The sequence below is a fragment of the Pseudonaja textilis genome, unplaced genomic scaffold (genome assembly GCF_049901715.1).
Source record: "Pseudonaja textilis isolate UNSWEBS1 unplaced genomic scaffold, rPseTex1.2 PTEXSCF25, whole genome shotgun sequence".
NCBI lineage: Eukaryota > Metazoa > Chordata > Lepidosauria > Squamata > Elapidae > Pseudonaja > Pseudonaja textilis.
Window position 1 is genome coordinate 142,949 of NW_028262874.1, and position 7,092 is coordinate 150,040.

The window sequence follows — 7,092 nt, forward strand, 5'->3', positions numbered from 1 at the left end:
AATGACAGCGAAGAAGTAAGCCTAGCAGTAGAGAAGATAAGGAAAAATAAATAAGATAGATAGCAGTTAGATAGTCTATGGGAGAAACCTAACATTCAGTCATTAGATGAATGGATAACACAGCTCCAGCTTACCTGGCTGGTTACCTGTAAAGCATTAGATGATGCTCATCAAGCTCATAAAAATTTGTAGATAAAAAGAGAACTCCACAAAAACCATATCAAGTAGGTGACAAGGACTTTTTATCTACCAGTGTCAGCCTCAAGATCTCTTCGGGTACCCTAACTGCTATCTATCTTATTTATTTCTCCCATATCTTCTCTACTGCTAGGCTTACTTCTTTCGGCTGTCATTAGCAACGGGGGTAATGTGTGGGGGAAGGGAGCTGGAGGTGTTTTGCATTCCTTTACTGTGGACAGAAAAAGGAGGGGGTGTATGATTTCTTCTTTTCAACTTTCCATTTCCTTGCTAGCTTCTATCCCTTTTTGCGCAGCTGCGAAGTCTTATCAAAATATGTCAAGGTCAACTGACAGAGGCTCTCATCACCACCTGAAGATGCCCACATGATCATATTCAGAACTTTAATTGGAAGAGACTTCTGGATTTCGGGGGTGGGAACAATTCCATTTCTTTTTTTTTTATATATAAATTTTTATTATTTTTTTAACATAAAAACACAACAACAAAACATAAAAGTATCAGCTCCCCCATATTTTTGTACACACCGTAAGTCGGTTGGTCCATCGGTTTTGTGCATTCACCTCATAGTCACAATTACAATTACTTTATATAATACTCTTATCAATACAAATTTATAAATCCTAGTATCTCTATTAAAGAAAAAAAAAAATTGACTAAACTTTTATTCGGTCATGCCTTTATGAGATAACTATATTTTAAATATTTTATTCTAAAACAAATCTTATAATCATACCAATTCTATCCCAAATATGAAAAAGAAAGAAACAAAGAAAACTATTATATAAATATAGTATCAAAAACCAATAAAAGGAAAGGGAAAATAAAGTCATTATTATTCCTTATTATCTAACTTTTATATTTTAATATTTCATCATTCAACCATTGATAGAAAAGATCCCAAACTAAATAAAATTGTTTATCTTCTTGCTCTCTAATTTCAAAAGTCAATCTACTCATCTCAGCACATTCCAAAATTTTCTTTACAACTTCTTCTTGCAATGGAATTTTCTCATTTTTCCAATTTTTGCAAATACAATCCTAGCAGCAGTCAATACATTTACAATCAAATATTTCAACTCTTTACTATAAGTATCTGGTAGTATTCCCAATAGAAAAAACTCCGGTTTCAAGTCTATATGCTTCTTTGTCATTTTTTCCAGCCACATGTGGATTTTAGTCCAATATTTTCTAGCATCCTCACAAGTCCACCACATGTGATAGTATGAACCAGGTTTCTGATGACATTTCCAGCATTTTTCGGATTTGTTCTTAAACATTCTTGCTATCCTTGTCGGGGAAAATGCCACCTGTAAAACATCTTATACAAGTTTTCTTTATAGGCTGTAGACATTGTCATTTTATAATTTTGCGACCATAATTTCTGCCATTTCTCTAAATCAATCCCATATCCAAAATTCCTCCCCACGCAATCATAGTTTCTTTAACTTGTTCTTCCTCAAGCTTAATTTGCAATAAATAACCATACAATTTTTTAATCACCTTTTCATCAGTACCCATCAAAATCTTATCCAAGTCAGTTTGCTTATCATAAAATCCCTCTGCTTTGGAATCCTCATAGTACTTTGAATATATTTGCAAATATGAAAACCAATTCATCCGTATACCTTGTTCTTCCAATTTTTGCATCGATTTAAGTTCACCCTTTTCATCTAATAATTCCCCATAGTTAACTGTTTGTTCCTTTTTATAGATTATAGGATAAGAAAACGCTTCTATCGTCGATAACCAAACTGGAATTTTCAAATAACACTGTTTTTTTATCTTCTCCCAATTCAACCACAGAGACTCCGTATATAATGCCTTCTAAAATACCCCTGTGTTTTGGTTCCCTTATACCATAAAAAAGCATGCCAGCCCAACAACAAATCATGACCTTCTAATGTCAACAATCTGGTTTTCCTTAATGTTATCCATTCTTTAACCCACGTCAAGTTTGCAGCTTGGTAGTACAACTCCCAATTAGGCAGTCCAAACCCTCCTCTAAATCTAGCATCCTGTAAAAGCTTTAACTTTATTCTTGCTTTCTTACCTTGCCATATATACTTCAAAACAATTTTATTTAAATCCTCAAAATATTCTTTTCCAAGCCTAATTGGTATTGTTTGAAACAAAAATAAGACTCTGGGTAAAATATTCATCTTAATTGTTGAAATCCTTCCTATTAATGACAATTGTAAGTTCTCCCATTTTTCAAGTCTTGAGCTATCTGTTGTTTAAGTTTAATATAATTATTCTCCTTCAATGTACTACATCTTGATGTCAAATATATCCCCAGATACTTAACCTTGTTTGTAACTTGAATTTTTAACAGTTCTGCCAACTCTTCCCTTTGTTTCAGCAACATATTCTTTGACAAAATCTTTGTTTTATCTCTATTTATTTTCAAACCAGCCACCTCCCCATAGACCTCTATCTTTTCCAACAGTTTCGAGGCTGTTTCTATAGGGTCTTCCAAGATAAAGACTAGGTCATCTGCAAAGGCTTGTAGTTTAAATTCTTCCTTTTTTAATTTTCATTCCTTTTATAGTTTTATCTTCTCTGATATTTCTATTCAACACTTCCAAAGTCAATACAAATATCAAGGGAGAAAGAGGACAACCTTGTCTTGTGCCTTTTCTTATATTAATAGGATCTGTAAATTCTCCCTCCATCATTACCTTAGCTGTTTGTTCATTATAAATTGCTTCTATTGCCTGAATAAATCTTCTAGCAAAGCCCATCTGTTCCATTAAAAGTAACATAAATCTCCAATTCACGTTATCAAATGCCTTTTGAGCATCTAAAAATATCAAAGCCATTTGCTTTTCAGGATGTGCCTCATAGTATTCCAGGGTGTCCAGAATTACTCTCATATTGTCTCTGATTTGTCGCTTTGGCAAAAACCCATTTTGGTCTGGGTGGATAAAGTTATTCAAGTACTTTTTAAGTCTTTCTGCTAATATTGAAGCAAAAATTTTATAATCTGCATTTAGTAAAGAAATCGGTCTATAATTCTTGATTTGCAGTAGGTCCGCCTCCTCTTTTGGAATAAGTGTAATGTAAGCCTCTGACCATGTTTTAGGTATCATCTTTTTTAACATAACTTCATTCATAACTTCTAACAGTGGAATACACAGTGATTCTTGAAAGATTTTATAAAATTCTACAGGAAACCCGTCTGGACCTGGTGCCTTTCCATTATTTTGTTTCTTAAGTGCTTGACTTAACTCCATCATTGTTATATTACTTTCTAGCATTTCTTCAATCTCTTTAGGTATCTTAGGTAGATTTGCATTCTGTAGGTATTGTTTAACTTTCTCCTCGTCAATGTCTTCTTTCTTATACAAATGCTTATAAAAATCATAAATAATCTCTTTTTTTCTTTGCTGCCATAACAAATTTTACCTTGGTCGTCTATTAACTGCGTATTTTCCTCGACTCTTTCTCCTTTCTCAATTTGTATGCTAGCCATCTACCTGGCTTATTTGCATCCTCAAAATAATTCTGTTTAGCATTCCTAATTTTCTGTGCCAGTTCTTCTTTCTCTATTAAATCCATTTTATGTTTAGTTATATCCAGTTTCATTTTAACATCTTTTCTGTGTGGCATTTTCTGTAATTCTTTTTCAAGTCCTTATATTCATCATCCAAGGCTTTAAGAGTTCGCCTTTTCCTGTTGTTCTTTTTTTCTTGTATAGTCTATTATCAAGCCTCTAACATAGGCCTTCATTGTGTCCCAAACATTCTGTATTGAGGTGTCTTCTTTTCTGTTCTCTTTAAAGAAGAAGGCCAATTCTTTCTCCATCCATTGTATAAATTCCTTATCCTTTAAAATAGAATTATTTAATGTCCATCTCGATCTTTTTCCTTTGTCCCTTCCATTCAATTGTCAATGGGTTATGGTCAGCCCAAGTACTTGTTTCAATATTTACTTCTTGAATACTAGACATTAAATCTGTTGAGATCCAAATCATATCCAGTCTGGACCATGGTAGATGCCTATTTGAATAGAACGTAAATTGCTTAGATTTATCATTTCTTTCCTCCATATGTCTTTTAAAGTTAATTCATCTATCATTTTAAAAAGGATTTAGGAAGAGTTTTCCTGTTATGCTTTACTGTTGTTGCAATATAGTCAAGTTCTATTATCCACAATTCCATTAAAGTCTCCCATCATAATTACATTAGCATAGTCAGCCAGTCTTAGTATGTAATTTTCTATAGAATTCTTCCTGTTTATCATTCGGGCATAAATTGCAATCAAAAGTATCTTTCTATTATTGTCCATTATTTCTACCATTAATATTCTCCCATCATCATCTGTATAAATCATTTTTGCTGGAATGGCCTCTTTAATATATAAAACCACCCCTCTTTTCTTGGATTGTGTCAAAGAGGTAAACAATTTCCCTAATTTTGGTTGTAATAACAATTGTTCATGTTGCTTTTTAATATGAACTTCTTGTAAACAAATTATGTCGAACCTTAATTTCATTAATTTATGGAAAATCTTCCTTCTCTTAGCAGCTGAATTCAGTCCATTTATATTCATTGTAATCAATTTTTTTTTCTTCCATAATTATGTTTTATATTTAGATTTAACCACTCTCGTGGGTCTTGCCTCACGTTGATCTTTAATATCCACTTGTCCACCTACTGCACCTTCTTCTTTTCCAACCTCCATTTGTTCCTCTTGAGATTCAATTGATGGGACCTCCTTTCCTGCTCCTCCTTCTCTGCCTCCAAAAACCTCTGCGCAAAACAGTTCTGCTTTCTCAATTGAATCAATTCTATGTCTCTGTTCCTGCCACGTAAACATCAATCCTTCTGGAATCAACCACCTGTAAGACACCTCTTTTTCCAATAACCTTTTAGTCAGGAATCGGTATTCCTCTTCTCATCTCTCTCACTCTTCTAGGTATTTGTTTTAAAACCAAAATTTCTTTACTTTTGTATTTCAGTGGCTTCTCTCTTGCTACTTGCAATATTTGTGTCTTCAAGGATTTTTTAATAAATCTAATATGAACTTCTCTGGGTAGGTTATTTCTCATCGCATATCTTGTAAAAACTCGATATATCTCATCAATTCCATCCATCATCTTCTCTTCTGTTATCTCGAGCGCTCCGCCAAGATTCCTACCATTATCGCAACCAAATCTTGTCCTTTTTCTTCTTCTATATTTTGGAATCTAAGATAAAATTCTGATCTATCCAACTCCCACTTCAACATCTCACTTTTTTCTTGTTCAATCGCTGTTAATCTATTATCGATATTTCCAATTTTCTCCTCTCTTTGTTTGCCTCCCTCTTCAACATTTTGGAGTCTCTCTTCATATTTTTCCATCATCTTTTCCATCCTACCTGTTCTTTGTTCAATAGTATCCATTTTTACCTTAAGATCTTGAATTCCTTGCATAATCATCTGGAAGGATACTCTTTCTTGTTTTTTTCTTTCTCTTTATCTTGCTTTAACAATGTCTGAATTGAACGCTGTCCAGATGGTGGGGAGGCAGAAGTAGACATAGAGGCACCGAAGATATAAATTTCTTACTCATTTTAAGTGGTTCCAACTCTTCAAATTTTTTCAAATTTTAATCCACAAAAAAAAGTAGCCAAAAAATATGAAATTTTAATCCAAGGTAAAAAAGGCCAACAATAAAAAAGCCAAAGTGAGAGAAAAAAGAAAAAAGAAAAAAAAATTCTTCAAATTCTTCCTGACCTTAGTCCAATAAAAAAAAAAAAAAAACCATAAAAAAAAGTAACAGTAAAAATAAAAACCCAATAATAATAATAAACAAGACAAAGCCAAAAAGGAAGAAGGAAGAAGAAAAGAGAAAAAAAAAAAACAAAACAAAAACCAAGAAAAATAAGTTTCTTCAGATTCCACACCTTAATCCAGCCAGAAAAAAAAAAAAAAAAAGAGAAAAAACCTCAATTAAAAAAAGGAAAAAGAAATAGTCCGCTAATGTACATTAAAAAAAAAAAAAAGGAAAAAAGAGAAAACAGGATCCAAATAGGCAAAAGAAAAATAAAATCAGTTAAATCAAAATAAAATATAAGTAGAAAAAAAAAAATTCAGAGGCTTCCCTTTGCAAATAAATCAAGCTTAAAAGTCAGGACCTTGATGTTAGTGAAGGGGTTGGCAGAACTCAAAAAAAACAACAACACTGCACTCTATTTAATTATCCAAGGCTCTAATTATAACTCCTTCTCTTTCCCACAAGCTTCAAAGCTGAGCCATGTATATCCAGAAAGACACCTGTAATAATATTCCACAAAGTGCTTTCCTCTATCTTATCAGGGGATGTCCTTGAAGAAGAGTCTATTTTCTTTTCCAGTTTTAAATATTTCCGAGCCTCTAGGTGGCAGTGTTACAAAGTATCATAGTTCTCACTTTCCCCTCCTCTCTGAACTCTAAAAAGAAAAGCCGGCAGGGATACACACAAACATAAAAACCGAAAAATCAAACAATAATCAAGAGAAGCCTCTAGCCTAAAAATAAAAAAGTCCAAAGGAAGAATAAAACATATGAAATATAAAAAGAACAGTCCAGTTATCCAGTAAGTAACAATAAAGTCCGGAAGCAAAGAAAAAAAAAAAAATAAATTCTCTCTTTGACGTTTCCCTAAAAAAACGCCGCTAAGTCAATTTTGTCAAAAAACAAAAAAAAAAATCACACAGGTTTCTTCTAGATAATCAGAGTGGACTTTCAAGATTCAAAAATTAAATAAATAAAAAAAAGTTCTCACCCAACCGACAAACTCTCTCTCAGACCCGTTCTTTCTGGAGCTGCCCCCGACTTCAGCAGCATGGGGCTGCCTCTCCGCCGCTGGCAAAGAGAGCTTCACCGGGTCTCTCCAGGGATTTTGCGGTATCCCGGAATCCTCAGGAT